Raw genomic sequence first — 18,631 nt, 5'->3', positions numbered from 1 at the left:
CTCCACAACCTTTCTAAGCATACTTAGTTTACAAAATCAGATTGGACATTGTACAGGAATAGCTTTTCTCATAATATGTTAGTACTTTCAGTTACATTCCAGCTGGAGTCTGAAATGTTTTTGCGTGCAGAAACTTAAAAGTATGTGAAAACAACATGATTCAAACTTTTTATTCATTTTCATTAATTATGTTGTTCGTTTTTTGCTATCACTGGATAGGAATCAATCACCCCCAAAACAGGGCAACATATTGGGAACTATTCTGATGTCTGCTTGTGAAAGAAAAACTAACAAAATGATACATCATTTATTTAATAATGTAGTCTATACATATCGATCGAGTATTCTCGTATTCCAGGAATTATTCTAGAAAAAGGACACAGACAGTGTCCTCTACATGGAATTAATCTGCAGGTGTAAGGAGACATAAAGTAAACAAATAAAATAATTAAAAATGTTATGGTGGGAGTTATGGAAGAAATGTGCAGGGTGATATGACCCACTAAATAAGTGGAAAGGTAGAAGGATGAATTTAGATAAGGTAATTTGGGAAGATTGAGCAGAAACTTAAAAGACCAGAAGAAGGCACAGAATTTGGTGATGTAGTCTGAAAAACAGAGTAAAAAAAAAATCAACGATAGAGACTGGTAAATACCAACAGGATTTTGTTTTTGTTTTGTTTTCTGTGCTCATTTTACTTGTGTTTTTTGTCCTTATCAGTAAGTTTGCTTTGGTTCAAATGCAGTTCAAATAGCTTGGATGAAGATCAAACATTATCCGAGATTCACGTTTCTTTCTCTGTTTCCTTTTAGTATTAATGTAATGCTCATTATAAAAAATTCTGGAAATTAAAATTTTTAAATAAAATAAAATTTACCCACAATCCAAAAACGTAAATGCAAACGTTACTAACATGTTGGTCTGTTCCTAAGGCAGATTTTTTTAAAGTTCAGTTTGTGGTTATCTAACCTTTGTGAAATGAAGTTAAATGAAGTAGGTGGCCAACTCGGCTTAGAAAAAAGAGAGGCAAAGCAAAGGTCATGCCGATATTGGGTTTACACGGTAATAAGCATGTTTGGGTTTAAAAAGTTACAGTTGACCAGAAAAACTTGTAGTGGTCAGAACAATATGGCCAGAGAAATGTTTTGATAGCAAATGTTGCCAAATCTTATCTCCCTAACAGTTGCCCCACTTTGGAAGTAATAGCCTTGAGGGAGAGGGACCGTAGAGAAATCAGCCTTGTTCTGATGGAAAGAAGCTGGGATGGGTGATGCTTCTGGCCCTTATATGGTCCCAGCTGAGTCCCAGTTGATGACAAGACCACAGCAGCAAATATCTTGCTTAGTCACATCATTTGAGATCTAATTTTTTCGTAACTGTCAACATTATACTTTCCTTCTCCTCCTGCTCATTCTCCCTCTCCAGTTCTCACACTGAAGAGCCTCTAGGTTCCAGCTTGCTTTTTGAGGCAATACTGAACTCACAGATCTCAGTACCACCTTCTTTTGGATAGTGTAAGGCTCATGCTTTAAGGGGCTCAGAACACACACACCTTCTTTGCTTCAACCCTGAGAATAAACCAAGTAATGGAAAATAAAGGCCCAGCAGCAGTCAAGTCTGAACAAGAGGAGCCCATCCATAAACACTGAAAGAAAAGTATGCTGATTTAAAAAATCTTCCACTGGGAACCAGGGACGGGAAATTAGAGGGAGAGATGATTGGGATATTGCTAATTTCTCTATTATCTTTCACTTTACATAATAAAGAGACTTGTCTTTTGCAGTGCTGATGTCAAAGAACCAAATTAGGTTGAAGCATTGATGTAAGATAAGCTAGGGAAAAGTAAAATATGTTATTATGACTCAGGAGTCATTTGGCAATTATTTTTTCCTTTTCAGGTATAGGTAGATAGGTAGGTAGAGAGATACAGATATTTATACATATGTATGTGTGTGTGTGAATTCATTATTGTAAATACAATTCTATCCCTTGTCTTTCTCACTAAACATCTTCCCATGTCATAAATTCATCTTCAAAAACATCTTATTAAGTGAATAATCTATTATCATACAGCTGTATCATAGTTAATTTAACCAAAAGTACCCTATTGCTGGACTTTTAGTTTGCCACAAATGTTATAGATGATGCTATAATGAACATCATAGGATATTAATCTTTTTCCAGTTGCTATTTTTTTAAGGATAAATCCCTAGACACAGATCTACTATAATCAATCATTTGAGTGTTTGTCAAGTCGTAGACCTGTATTGTTAAGTTGCTCTCCCAATAGCAATGTTTAAAGTAGAGCTTCTCACTAAACCCAGCAGTATTAACTGTCTTTCATGAAAATCTTTACTGGCATGAATTTTAATAAAGTTTAAGGTCTGAGTCAGAGTCACTTGTTATTTTCCTTTCTATTTTTTCTTCTATCTTTTTGGAGGGTGGGGATATCAAAATAGGATTCATAGTAGAGCTAAAACATGCACAAAATAATAAGCCACAGTTTCAAAAAAAGAGCATGTAGTTTTAAAAATGTGCACAAGATTTGTCAATGACTTTATTTTTGGAAAGATTATTTTCTTAGGACCATTTCAGTGACCTTGGGTTAATACTGCTTTTGAATCCTGTATGGTCAACATTGGCTATTTTTGAGCACAGAAATTTCTAGATCTTATTTATACACTAATATACTTAACTGCTCGATTATGTGGGATTTTAGCTGAATGGGTAAAACAAATTCATTCTTCTCATAGTTGTCAAATCAGACAGCTGTTTTCTTTCTAGTAACATCCTTTTCGTATTTGTCATTTCCTCTGTGGAATTGTGAAATAGATTGATCAACTTTTCCCCATAATGCTAATTTACTTCACTATCTACTTATAATTTTACCTACTTTTAGATATTCTTCTTTTTTTAATTAAGTGTAATTGATTTATAATATTATGTTAGTTTCAGATGTACAGCAAAGTGATTCAGTTACACACATTTTTTTTCTGATTCTTTTCCATTATCCGTTCTTACCAGAAATTGAATATAGTTCCCTGCGCTATACAGTAAATTTTTGTTGTTTATCTATTTTATGTATAGTGGTGTGTATCTGTTAATCCCATACTCCTAATTTATCCCTCCCCCCAACGCTTTTTTCCCTTTGATAACCATAAGTTTGTTTTCTATGTGAGTCTGTTTTTGTTCTGTAAATAAGTTCATGTGTGTTATTTTTTAGATTTCACATTTAAGTGATATCATATTATATTTGTCTTTCTCTGACTTACTTCAACTCAACGTGATAATCTCTAGGTCCATCCATGTTACTACAAATGGCAATATTTCATTCTTTTTCATGGCTGAGTAATATTCCAGTGTGTGTGTGTGTGTGTGTGTGTGTGTGTGTGTGTGTGTGTGTGTGTGTGTAAAACATCTTCTTTATCCATTTATGTATAGATGGACACTTAAATGCATTCTTATATACAAGGGCAATGTACCTTTGACTAGAATAGTACTAAATTCTAGTCCCCCTCTACACAACCAACCATTGCCATCAGGTTAATGTGGATACTTTTTAGACTGTATTCTATGCATGTGTAAACATCAATAATCACAGAGAAAATGTATAGTGCTGTTTTGGTATTTCTCTTTTATAGAAGCTGTGTCATAATATACCTACTATACCAAAAACCTGATCTTTTTCAGTGCCTCTTCCCTGTAAACTCTGGCCTTATATTCTCTACCACAGATTATGAGTCCCTCTGTATACAGATATTGAGTTCACTTCAAGTTTCTTGGTGCAGAAATTTTTTATTTAAGAACACCTTCTTGATCCCAATATCAAAGAGAAATTATACTACAATTTAGTGTAAGACTTTTATAGTACTATATTTAATACATTTATAGTATTATATTTATGCTTAGATTATAATCTAAAATTTGTTTTTATGAATATGAGATATGAACTAACTATATCTTTCTAAATAAGGAACTTTTTCTCCCAGAACATTTATTTTAAAATCTACCCTTTATCCATTTATTTAAAATGCCATTCTTATTGTATCTTAAATAAGCATATATGCTTGCATTTATTTTTAGACTCCTATTTCATGCATCTAGTTAATTTCTGTCCTACTACTAGACTATTTTTATTACTATAATCCTATAACATGTTTGATACATAGTAGGCAAGCCCATTCCATCTTGGTTTTCTTTGATAGATTTATCTTGGTTACTTTTACATATTCACTCTTCTTTATGGGTTTTAGAAGAGGTTTCACATTTCCACAAAACATTGTTTTATATGTTTATTTATTTTTGCTGTACGCGGGCCTCTCACTGTTGTGGCCTCTCCCGTTGCGGAGCACAGGCTCCAGGCGCGCAGGCTCAGCGGCCATGGCTCACGGGCCTAGCCGCTCCGCGGCATGTGGGATCTTCCCGGACCGGGGCACGAACCTGTGTCCCCTGCATCGGCAGGCGGACTCTCAACCACTGCACCACCAGGGAAGCCCTATATGTTTATTTTTAAATTATTTTTTCTTCCAGTTTTATTGAGATATAATTGATATACAGCACTGTATAAATTTATGGTGTATAGCATAATGATTTGACTTAAATACATTGTGAAAAGTTTACCGCAATAAGTTTAGTGACCATCCATCACCTCATACAGATACAAAATAAAAGAAAAAGAAAAAAACCATTTTTCCTTGTGATGAGAACTCTTAGGATTTCCTCCTTAACTTTTATAATAACACACAGCAATTGTATTTCCCATATTGTACCTGCATCCCTAGTACTTATTTATCTTATAACTGGAAATTCGTACCTTTTGGCCACCTTTGTCCAATTACCCCTCCCAACGCTTTTTTTTTTTTTTTTTAGTGTTGTACTAAATTCATAGATTATTTTAGAGAGAATAGACATCTTTAAAATACTGAACCTTCTCAGTCTTGAATAAAGAATTTTTCCCCATTTATTTAGGTTTTCTTTTATGCCCTCCAGTGAAGTCTTGTTAGGATTATTCCTAAATATTTGATGTGATTGTTTCTATTATAAATAGACCTCTTATTCTATTTTATTTTCTAACGGGCTTACTGCTGTGAATAAAAGCTACAGGATTTTATATGCTGCATTTGTATTTGGCCATCCTGATGGAATTTACTTACTAGTTTTAAAATTTGTCCCATTGGTGTCCTCAGGACCAATTATCTGCAAATTGTGACAGTTTTGTAACTTCCTTTCCAATACTTGAGTTGTTTTCCTTATTTTATTACATTGTCTGGGACCTTGAGTTGAAGATTGATCAGTTGCCTAATTCTTGTCAATATGCGTCTGCTTCAAATATCTCATGATTATGGGGAGGGCTTGATGCAGGACTTTGGTAGATCCTTTTATAAAGTCAGGGAAATTATGTATTTTTTTATTTTACAGAAAGCTTTTTAAAAATTGTCATAAAGGTGTTGAATTCCTTTAGGATTCTTTTTCGAAATCAAGTGAGATTATCAAATAGTTTTTATGCTTTAATGTATTAATATAGTGCATTCCACTGAAAGATTTCTAATGTTGAGCCACTTTTGCTTTCCCAAGATAAATCCCTATTTGGTCATTCTGTATTATTTTTTACAGCAAATTGCTGGATTCGATTTGTTACTATTTTACTATTTTGTATCCATAGTCAGCCAGTCAAAAATGTCTTGCTTCAAGAAGATTTGTTAGTGCTTGCTCATAAAATAATCTGGGCCCTTGATGAGGGCTGGTAGGGGCAAGATATTATTCCATTACCAGTTCAGTGTCTGTTACTGTTTTTTGTCTTTTTTAGATTTTCCAGGTCTTCTTTTGTCAATTTTAGTAATTTTTTAATCTTCTGTAGATAAAGTCTTACATAATCTTACTTTTTAAGCTGTGCTATATTTTTTCTTAATCATAACTTTAAAAAAATTGACCTTTCATATAACTTTTCAATGAATTAGTTTTTGTTTTTGAATCATGTCAATTATCTCTATTTGTTTTATTCATTAATTTTTATATTTATCTTAATTCCTTTCTTAAATTTATTTTTGTAATTGTTTTAGATTGTTGGATTGATTGCTTAGTTCTTTTATCTTAAATCTTTCTAACTTTCTAATAAATACATTTAAAATGACAAATTTTTCTCTGAGTACAGCTTTGACCACAAATCACAGGTTTAATATGTAATACTCTTAGTTTGAATCCGTTCTAGACATACTTTCTTCAGTCTTTGCTAGTATTATAAATTTCATTTTCTTCAGTTATTTTAGTGTAGTATAGATTAGCTACCTTTTTCATTCCTTGGATACTCAGGAGAGATACAATATATATTCCTTGAAAATAAAAAGCCTTGCATACTAGAGCACACAACATGAATAGAGATTGAATAGTGCATAATATTTCATTCCTAGGAATATGGATCTATAACATGTTACCTGGAGCAAATGTTATACATTTTAATGAACTCTATTGTTTCAAAAAGATTTAACACTTCTTTGGGAAGAGGAAGAACAAGAGTCAATTGAGACTGGAATTAAGTTCAAAGGGGTGACTCTAAGCAGGATCACACTATTTATTTTATTTCTAGACTTATGAAAAAGGCTGTTTCTAATTATGCTCAAAATCCAGTACCCAGGGTCATATGGTAGTCCTTAGGTTTCTTTGTTTCTTTGTTTTTTACCGAGAGAACATTAAAATTAGTGAAATATATCAGGCAGAGAAAGGCAAATACTGTATAATATCATTTATATGTAGAAACACACACAAAAAAAACAATACAAATGAACATATATGCAAAACAGAAACAGACTCACAGATATAAAAGACAAGCTTGTGGTTATCAAACAGGAGAGGGGCAAAGTAGGGGTATGGTATTAACAGATACAAATTACTATGTATAAAATAGATGAGCAACAAGGATATACTGTCCAGCACAGGGAACTATCCCCCCTATGCAGCTCAATATCAAAAAAACAAACAACCCAATCCAAAAATGGGCAGAAGACCTAAATAGACATCTCTCCACAGAAGATATACAGGTTGCCAACAAACACATGAAAGAATGCTCAGCATCACTAATCATTAGAGAAATGCAAATCAAAACTACAGTGAGGTATAATCTCACACCAGTCAGAATGGCCATCATCAAAAAATCTAGAAACAATAAATGCTGGAGAGGGTGTGGAGAAAAGGGAACCTTCTTGCACTGTTGGCGGGAATGTAAATTGATACAGCCACTACGGAGAACAGTATGGAGGTTCCTTAAAAAACTAAAAATAGAATTACCATATGATCCAGCAATCCCACTACTAGGCATGTACCCTGTGAAAACCATAATTCAAAAAGAGTCACGTACCACAATGTCCATTGCGGCTCTATTTACAATAGCCAGGACATGGAAGCAACCTAAGCGTCCATCGACAGATAAATGGATAAAGAAGACGTGGCACATATATAGGATGGAATATTACTCAGCCATAGAAAGAAACAAAATTGAGTTATTTGTAGTGAGGTGGGTGGACCTAGAGTCTATCATACAGAGTGAAGTAAGTCAGAAAGAGAAAAATAAATACTGTATGGTAACACATATATATGGAATCTTAAAAAAAAAAAAAAAAGGTTCTGAAGAACCTAGGGGCAGGACAGGAATAAAGGTGAAGACATAGAGAATGGACTTGAGGACACGGGGAGGGGGAAGGGTAAGGTGGAACAAAGTGAGAGAGTGGCATGGACTTATATACACTACCAAATGTAAAATAGCTAGCTAGTGGGAAGCAGCCGCAGAGCACAAGGAGATCAGCTCGGTGCTTTGTGTCCCCCTAGAGGCGTGGGATAGGGAGGGTGGGAGGGAGACGCAAGAGGGAGGAGATATGGGGATATATGTATATGTATAGCTGATGCACTTTGTCATACAGCAGAAACTAACACAGCAATATAAAGCAATTATACTCCAATAAAGACGTTATAAATAAATAAAAATTTTAAAAAAACATCAAAAACTAGAAGAAAAAATCCAGTATCATTCACTTCATTAATTTTGGGTGTTTTTGTTTCTTAGGATTCATGGTTTTCTCCCAATTGCCCTGGTCGGATACGAAGCCCTAAATTGGTAAGAAGTCTATTGGACTGATAGGAAATATTTCTTAGTGCCTGGAAAGGAAGAATCTGTTGGACAGTATGAAATGCAATCACGGGATTCCTGTTTCTGGTGGGTTATGCTGTTTCTAACAAAAACATTTGTGCACACTCATATCCTTTCTTCCACTACCTGAATGCAGAATTCTGCTAATGGAACTGACTAAGGTAAGTGTTTCACACAAAACGCAATTTTGCAGGCATTTTATTTTTTGATGTGTTATCTTCACCTTTCAGCTCACAGGGTTTTAGAGAGCCGGAAACTTGATTTTCACAGTGCACAGACTTTCTGTTTCCCCTACTTTTCATACACATTTTTGAAGATGATTAGCTATGAATCTAATCTCGTTAGCACCATGACCTTTTCACCACCGAGTTTTAAGAGCTACCTGTTAGACCACTGCCTACTAAGCATTAGGAAGTAAAATGCATGGGATATATGAAGTTATCAGGCAGAATGGTATTTATTCCCTATTGATACATAACTAACAAAACGTTACGTAAAATACTTTCTGCCTACTTTAAAAGATTTGGATTAATTCTCCTTTTCACTCTAGGATAAATAATATTTACACTACAATTAAAATTTAACTAAGTTTGGCAAGTTGCACAGAGTTCAAAAGTTTCTGGAAGTCCGGAAACCTTCATATTTTATTTGAACTGGACACTCATTTTTACCTTGGCTATTATGTGGGTCTGATTATTTCCAGACTTAGAACTCACTAATCCTTGTACATTTTAAAAGAATTGGTAAAGTAAATGTGACACAGAAGTTGTTCATGTGACATTGTCCCTAAATGAAGAAAGAGAATAGTTTGCAAATAACTCACCATGCCTATAAAGAATTTTTTGGATCCCAAGTGGTATAGCTAGATTGTGACTATATTTACTGCTTTTAACTAGACGGTTGCTCAACTATCTACTTAACCTTTAACTATTCGGTTGTGTACTAAATTACAAGAATTAAGCACAAGTATGAGGCTTAATTGGTAACCTTTAATGGTTGTTAAAAACAAAGCAAAAAACTTTCATTCTAAGAATAATTTCTAGATGAGAAGTAATAGCCATTAGCTGGCAAGTAATAAAACCTGACAATGAAATACTAAGAATTCTCAGGAATGAAGTCTATATGAGTTTTTATTAAAAATTGTATACTTATATCTACTTTTACTTTTTAATGAGAAATACAGAAACCCTGTCTTCGATTCTTAATTAGTAAATATTATGGAATTTTACTGTTAAAAGGGTTTTTTTTATTTCCACTGATATAAAATATTTTGCTCATTTAAATTATAGTCAGGACAATGACTGAGGGTCAAAATCCAAATACAGCTTGTGCCATCACTTGGTCCAAGTCAGAGAATATAACCTTTATCTTCAGGTGGTTGTTCAGTGTGATAGCAGATTACCTTAGCCACAATCACATCCCCTTGGCATGCTTACATTAACCTTGTTTTGAGGAGAAAGGTTCCTGTGGTATCTCAGGAAACTTCTAAGTGTGGATTAAGAAGTCATAACTTCCTTTATTTAAACACTTCCTCATAGTTTTCTTTTGTCAACTTACTAATAGAAGTAGTCTTTTTCAAAAAAGAAGCATAATTAAAACGAAATTTCAGCTCGTTTTCCCCATTTGATAGCTTTATAGTATAGCAAAAGAGCCCACCGTAGAAAAGAGTATGTGAAAAAGCCTATACTGGTTTCCCTGGCAAAACGAAATTGGGTTTACAGAGTGCGAACAGTTCAATTATTTTCGTTAAAAAAAAGTTAGCTCTCTCCATGAGGGTAGTGGTGTGTTGGTTGAGAAGGTGGCAACGTGGTTATTGATGGATATCATTTATACATGCAGGTGTCACAGGAAAACCTAATGTGGTCTTAATAGTCCTTTTCATGTTCTTTATGCCGGTAGATTGTTCTTATTGTTGTGGTTGTTACTCAGAGCCTGTAGCTACGAGTAATCCGATTCTGTAAATGCTCAGTGGTCCCAGCCTCTGCTCTTTTCCTATGGCCGCCTGTCAGCTGGTATGTAGGCTGCAGTGGTTTCTCAGCTCTCTACATTTCTTTTACAGGCTCACTCTCGAGCATCAGAAAAGTGTATTTATTTTCCTACCTCCATACTTAAGGCTATTCCTCTTTAGCTCACTGAACAACCATCTGGATATCCGTTGACATGCATTTATTGCATATACACACTCCATCAAAAGTGGTGAAGTATTTAGCGTCCTCTCAGAGATAAATTGTCATATTCACAGCAAATAAATCAAGATATAGGCCATCAGTTAATGACAAGCCATTCACTTACTCTGGTAGCCTTAAAGTCATTCAGTTAACATTTATGTTCTGTGTTCTTACTGGATTTAAGGTACTACTATCTGTGGGAAATTCTCTGAGTTACCACACTCACTCAGAATGACTAGAGCCCAGGCAAATATATGTTATATTTTTCCCCTACATTTTTTTCTTTTTTTCTTATTTTAGTTTTGGAGTATATCATAAATAATTTGATTGTATTTCATTTACATGGTTTCATCTATACTTTTGGAAACACCTCACCACCAGTCATAAAAGAAGAGCTAATACTAATTGCATGTGCTAGTTGCTTCACATGAACGATTTCATGGCAACTCTATGAAGCATGAGTATTACTATTATGAGTCCTGCTTTGTAAGTAGGCATGGAGGGGTTAATTGAACAGCAAGGTTAATTGAACTACCCAAGGTCATATAGGTAGTAAATAGTGTAACCGGGCTTTGAACCCAAATTGTCTCACTTCACAGTCTAGGCACTTGCTTTTTCTCCCCCCACCCCCCTTTCTGTACATAATGAGCTTACTATGTTCCGGCAACTCTTCTAATGCTCTATATGAATTAACTCATTTGATCTGCATAATAACTGTTAAAGTAAGCACAAATATTATGCGTTCTGTGTAGATAAGAAAACTGAGGCATAGAGAGGTTAACATGCTCATATTAACACAGTTGGTAGGTATATGAACTGGGAGCCCAAGCATTTTAATATCAGAATCTGTGCTCTTAACCGCTATGCTATATTCTCTTTGATCTTTGAAAAGTACTCACAACAAAAACATGTGGTTTCTAGTAATGAAAATCTATCTAATGAAGATACTTGCAGAAATAGAATTTTTTTCAAAAATGTGTTTTCCACCTCTATTGCCAATACGTTGTTAATTGGCAATTTCCCAGAGGTAGCAAAATCTCTGAACATTTGTGTATTATACAAATTCCACATATGTTTCAGATTCATCACAGTTATTTGTGATTAATGTTTTTCTAGTCCTCACACTTACATCTGGCTTATTTACTCTAAACAGGAATCAAATAAAAAGAGGAGAGATATCTGGGGACTGATAATGGAATTAAGGTGTATGGCAACTTCAATTTGGGGAAGGATAAAGAAATCTCTCTTAGAAACACAAAGATGAGTTTAAACACCCCGGGTTATTCACACCAAATGTCACATTCACAGTATGTGAAAACTGATGTAAACATGCCATCAACAGCAACAGAGTAATTCCAAACATAATGCTCATAATACTATGATTAATAATACTTCAAAATGCTAAAGTCAATAATGAAGTTATCATTCTAATGCAGTGGAGAGAGACATCATAGTTTTAACCAGTGTGACTATTTGATTAATGCTTGTTATCTCTTCCATTCTCTGAGTTCCATATTATCAGGTACTGGGCCTGTTTTAAATCACTAGAGTATACCCAGTGTCACTATGTGCTCAATGTTGAGTACAGAAAATGAGCTCGATAAGCATTGAAGGAGTGAATAAATAAATGCAGACATAATAGTGACTGAGTTTCAGCATACATCAACCTAAATTCAATCCTTTTGTTCCAGATACAAACCCTATGGCACCAAGTTTAAGTCCGGCTCACTAGATAATGGGCAAAGGCCATCGCTATAACCCCTACCTTGGTGGTATGGTTGAGTCAGGATTAGGAAGACAACAGTGGCCAGAGGTGGTAGAGTCCAGGGACATTTGTCTCTGTTTACTCCCTGATTCAAAATAAAATAATCATTCTCCATCAGCAGCTTTCACCCTAGTGGATCACTCCTTCCTTCTTGACACAATTTCTTCACTTGGCTTTCAGGACCCCATACTTTCCTGGGTTTTTCCGTAGCCTCCTTTAGCTGATACCTCCTCTTCTTCCCAACTTCTTGAATTTTAATTTTTTTAAAAATAGTCTTTCTTTAGAAGAGCAAAGTTTTAAAATTTTAATAAAGTCCAGTTTAGCCATTTTTTTTCTTTTAGAAGTATGCTTTTGATGTCTCATCTAAGAAATCTGCACCTAATGCAAGAACACACATTTTCTTCAAAGTTGTCTTCAAGACGTTTTAGAGTTTCAATTTTGCTTTTAGGTCTCTGATATATTTTGAGTTAACATTCTCGTATGGTGGGGGGAGATATGAATCAAAGTTCATTTTTTGGATATGGATGTCCATTTATTCCAGGATTATTTGTGGAAAAGATTATCCCTTCTTCACTACATTGCCTTTGGATCTTTGTCAAAAATCAGTTTTCTAAGAGAATGAAAAGACAGGCTAGCAACTCAGAGAAGACATTTGGAAGTTACATATCGGACAAGGAACTTGCACCAAAATAAAAAAGGAACTCACAAAATACTACAGTAAGAAAACAACCCAATTAAAGCATGTGCAAAAACTACTAGACACCATCAAAGGGGATATTCAGAAGGCAGAGGAACATAGGAAAAGATATTCAACATCATTAGCCATTCAAGAAATGCAAATTAAAACCATCATGAGTTACCACTACACACATCTTAAAATGGCTAAAGTAAAAATTACAATATTAAATGCTGGTGAGCATGTGGGACAGCCCATAAATTGCTGGTGGGAATGTACTAAAGATAAGAATGTTGAGACAGTGACAAAATTGTCCTGCCTTGATTTCTTTTTTTTTAAATATATCTATCTATTTATTTATTTATTGGCTGCATTGGGTCTTCGTTGCTGCACGCGGGCTTTCTCTAGTTGAGGTGAGTGAGGGCTGCTCTTGGTTGTGGTGCGCAGGCTTCTCATTGCGGTGGCTTCTCTTGTTGTAGAGCACGGGCTCTAGGCGCACGGGCTTCAGTAGTTGTGACACGAGGGCTCAGTAGTTGTGGCACATGGCCTTAGTTGCTCCTCCGCATGTGGGATCTTCCCGGACCAGGGCTCAAACCCGTGCCCCCTGCATTGGCAGGTGGATTCTTAACCACTGCGCCACCAGGGAAGCCCTGCCTTTACTTCTTATGACAACAAATATATATCATTTTTCAAAACAACTTTAACTTTATATTATGTATCTGTCTTACTTGCAGTATTAGTTTAAAGAGATCATCTGTTTTAAATAGAAAGATATAGCATATATCAAGATCTATATAAAACACAAAGGCCGGGCTTCCCTGGTGGAGCAGTGGTTGAGAGTCCGCCTGCCGATGTAGGGGACACGGGTTTGTGCCCCGGTCCGGGAAGATCCCACATGCCGCGGAGCGGCTGGGCCCGTGAGGCATGGCCGCTGAACCTGCGCGTCCGGGGCCTGTGCTCTGCAACGGGAGAGGCCACAACAGTGAGAGGCCCGCGTACAGCAAAAAAAAAAAATCAACCCACAAAGGCCATATTTTGGATGTGATGTAAAATATAATAATAATGTGAGAGCTATTTAGAAAAAATGAGATTGATGATTTTGTCCTTGGCCTTACTGGAATTATTTGAGGATAAATAGTTCTTTAGAACTAGCAGGACAAACAAGATGCTCCTCACTGCCAAGTCAGTGAACTTCTCAAGTTCAAAAGGAGTCTTCAGCTATTGCCTAGAGCCATTTCCTCATTTTTGATGACAGCAAATGAGTGGTTCATTTTCTCTTTTACAGTGTTATGCCCTTTAGCTAATTCTGAATAAAACTGCTGCGCTTGTTTGGTGAGAATTTTTTCAACATTCCTCTCTGAACATACCCACTGTTCATGACTAGACCACATAAGTTCAGAGCCTAAAGACAGCTTTCAAAACACAAACGCAAAATAAAATGAAAGTATAATGATGTGGGATCTCCATATTAATTTGCCATTGATCTGTCTTGAGTTGTTTACACATCTGACCTCACCTTTCCAGTGCCAGCTCAGGCTGTGTAATGAGACACTTAAGACTAAGATTCTGAACAATTCACTCATACTTCACAGGCCAAAGGTTAACTCAAGGTTTAAAACTTTTACTTGAGACCTTACAGAATCACATCATGCTTTCCACAGGTCAAGACACCTGCTGGTGTGCTGTTTACCTCCTGGTAAACACTGCCTAATGTATGGCTAAAAAGGCATATAGAACAGAAAATAGTCATAACAAATGTTCAACACTGTTAACATAAATAGCCAACAATCACTCTTTTTCCTGACTACGTGTATTTAGTGCGATTCTTGTTAAACAAAATATTTTTCAAACCTGAAGCTTTGCTACTTAAAATTCAGGCATCAAAATCTTTTCCTAGGACTGACTTATATCTAATATTTCTACCAATGTCTGTGTGTCAGCACCCAACCATGACTTCAGTTTATTGTCAACACACGGATAGACAAAGCTCGTGCATAGACCATATTTATTGAATTATTCCCATCCTAGTCTCATTGTAATGCAAAATGCTTAGGGCTTAGAAAAACATACAAATCAATTATCCTAATCTGGAGCTTGCAGGAAGAATCTCAAATGAAATTTTAAGGTTTTATTTTATCTGAATATGAAATTGATAGCTGAGAAATAGGAGTTTATCAAGGGCATTCTTGGTTTGTTAATCATACAAACAGTGGGTACTCCAACATTTGTGGGATGGATAGAAGTCCATGAACAGAACAGAAAAGAAAGAAATGCCATAAATGCAAGGCAGAAGCCTACTTTGGGAAGGAAAAAATGGGGTAAGAGACAGCTTGTAGGTATTCACTGGAGACCTCTTTGCCAGTGTAGAACAGCATCCAGATGTGGTGGCCTTGGGAAGTCCAAGAATAAGCAGAAATTCCAGAATGTAAAATTCATGGACTATAAACAGAGCTGCTGTTTTTTTTTTAAGTTTAACAAATTGCCTTTTTATTACCTTTAAAATTTTTATTTTATACTGGAGCATAGTTGATTACCAATGTTTTGTTAGTTCCAGGTGTACAGCAAACTGATTCAGTTATACGTAAACATGTATCTATTCTTTTTCAAATTCCTTCCCATTTAGGTTATTACAGAATGTTGAGCAGAATTCTATGTGCAATCCAGCAGGTCCTTGTTGGTTATCTATTTTAAATATAGCAGTGTGTACGTGTCAGTCCCAAACTCCCATTGTATCCTTCCCCCCTCACCCTTCCCCCCTGTTCTCCCTAGTGGCTGCACCAATTTACATTCCCACCAACAGTGCAAGAGGGTTCCCTTTTCTCCACAACCTCTCCAGCGTTTATCTGTAGATTTTTTGATGATCACCATTCTGACCGGTGTGAGGTGATACCTCATTGTAGTTTTGATTTGTGATTCTCTAATAATCAGCGATGTTGAGCATCTTTTCATGTGCCTCTTGGCCATCTGTATGTCTTCTTTGGAGAAATGTCTATTTAGGTCTCTTGCCCATTTTTTTGATTGGGTTGGGCAAGAACATACAATGGAGAAAAGACAGTCTCTTCAATAAGTGGTGCTGGGAAAACTGGACAGCTACATTTAAAAGAATGAAATTAGAACACTCCCTAACACCATACACAAAAATAAACTCAAAATGGATTAAAGACCTAAATGTAAGGCTGGACACTAAAAAACTCTTAGGGGAAAACATAGGCAGAACACTCTTTGACATAAATCACAGCAAGATCTTTTTCTAGCCATTTCCTAGAGTAATGGAAATAAAAACAAAAATAAACAAGTGGGACCTAATTAACTCAAAAGCTTTTGCACAGCAAAGGAAACCATAAACGAAATGAAAAGACAACCCACAGAATGGGAGAAAGTATTTGCAAACGATGCAACCAACAAGGGATTAGTCGCCAAAATTTACAAACAGCTCATGCGGCTCCAAATAAAAAAGAGCTGCTCTAGATGAAAGGAATTCTTTATTCCCCAATTTTCACCACCAACAAAAACCAAAAAATACTTTTATCTATTCTTATATTTCTTTTTATTTTGAGGTAGTTTTCAATGGACTTATGCTCAAGATATCATCTTTCCAGAAAGTTCTAAAAAGGCATTTAAAATTAACTTTAAAGTAGACACCCATTAAAAAGTATTCTTATTCATGACTCAGATAAGTTGTGTACTTGTAATATGCCATACTAAATGATAATATTTGTTATAAACAAAAAGCACTAAAATTTTTTTTTCCTTTGAAGAGTTTTAATGTAAACACAATGCTTAAAAGACTATAATTTTATAGCATTTTATCTTAGTCCTCAGTTTCTTGAATTACTAATAGATGTCTTCTAAATCAGTTATTTCTACAGATGCCCAACTATGTTTTTAAATGCCCGAATCTATATAGTATGGCTCCCTAGCGTAACTGTAGTCCAATAACTATAATCCAACAGAAATATACAGTCAACAAGATAATATATGTAATGTGTCTGCCACATAAATATTTGTTTCAGCTTCTGTATTTTTTTTTTGTTTTTTTCCGGTACGCGGGCCTCTCACTGTTGTGGCTTCTCCCGTTGCGGAGCACAGGCTCCGGACGCGCAGGCTCAGCGACCATGGCTCACGGGCCCAGCCGCTCCGCGGCATGTGGGATCTTCCCGGACCGGGGCACGAACCCGTGTCCCCTGCATCGGCAGGCGGACTCTCAACCACTGCGCCACCAGGGAAGCCCTTAGCTTCTGTTTTTAAAAACAGAAAGAGTTTTATTTCTTTCCCCAGGGGTAGTACACATTTGGAATAATTTTCTATAGTTAGAAGGCTGTGCAGGAAATGGTTTGTTTTTTTTTTCTTAAAAGACAATCATTCAGGTGTTTTCACACTGTCAAAGATGCAGTGAGTTAGGATGTGCTGATCTCTTTGCTCACGAGGGCAGTTTTAGAACATGAAGCTCCAATAAATGGAAGGCTTAGCCCTCTTAACAGAAGCTGGCTTTCCTCGTGTGAGCGGACCCCCATCACAAAGATACTGTGTTCCTATTGGTTAGATCAATTTCATGGATTTTTCTGCCCTTGGAATGACCCATAGCTGTAAATATAACCACGAAGATGATACGTCTTCATGGTATGATGTGATATGATAGCACAATAAAGACATTTACTCCAGTGTTTTCTCATAGCAATGGGAATGTTTACTCAATGTATCTTAGTGGAACAACGTATCTCTGACTATCCAGATAAGATTTTTAAAATTTCTTAATTGTGAGAAATATACATAACATAAAATTGGCCGTTTTGACCATTTTTATGTGCGCAGTTCAGTGGCATTAAATATATTCATATTATTGTACAACCATCACCATCATGCATCTCCAGAAATTTTCCACCTTCCCAAACTGAAACTACCCATTAATCAGTAACTTCCTTTTCCCTTTCCTCCCGGTCCCCGGAAACCACAACTCAACTTTCTGTCGGTGTAATTTGACTACTCTACTTACCTCATGTAAGGGAAATAAGGCGGTATTTGTCCTTTTGTGACTGGCTTTTTAAATTTATTATAACATCCTCCAGGTTCATCCATCTTAGGGTCATATGTCAAAATTTCCTTCCTTTTAAGGCTGAATAATAGTCCATTATATGTATATGCCACAGATAAGAATTTTTAATGTGCATATTATAACACAAGCTGTGTGGACATATTATCTAAAAGCATTGAAAACTGAAAGTTGAATTGCATGAAACAATTTGAAGGTGTCAAATCCTAAAAATATAGACTAAATTAGTAGTTTCTAACAGATAAATACTTTCTCTGGCTCTATCATGAACCAGTTAGTGTTGGGAGAGACAGGATGACAATGAGTTTAAATTGTATAAATATATGATCATTCAGATAAGTTCAGTCATTCTTTTAAAATGCTGTAATAGTTTTGAAACGAGAAGGAGAGCACATGTTTGCACAACACTGTGAACGCACTAAGTGTCACTAAATGGTACACTTTAAAATGGTTAATTATCTACGAATTTTACTTCAATGAAGAAAAACGCTATAATGATAGAAATTTTCTTTAAATTTGTACTGGAAATTGTATTTTTACTACAAATATCACATGCGTTGGTAAACGATTTTGAAACATTTTGTATTTCAGTTTAAAGGATTAATTTAATGCTACAGTTAATTATTATTCATAAATGCAACGGAGCAGGAAATAAGCTTTGTGGAAATGCCATTGCAGATATGGTTCTCTCTGCTCAGAATATTTCCCAAGGTCTGCCCATCCCCACAGCCCAGCTCATTGACCATCTTCTTATAGGAGCTATTCCCATTACCTAATAATAAAAGTTTCTCTTTTTTGCACCTGTCAGAGCACTGAGGTTCTGCCTAGTTGTAAT

This window comes from Phocoena phocoena, chromosome 9 (genome assembly GCF_963924675.1).
Source record: "Phocoena phocoena chromosome 9, mPhoPho1.1, whole genome shotgun sequence".
NCBI classification, from domain to species: Eukaryota; Metazoa; Chordata; class Mammalia; order Artiodactyla; family Phocoenidae; genus Phocoena; species Phocoena phocoena.
The sequence above is the reverse complement of the archived record's forward strand: the minus strand, read 5'-3'. Positions refer to the sequence as shown.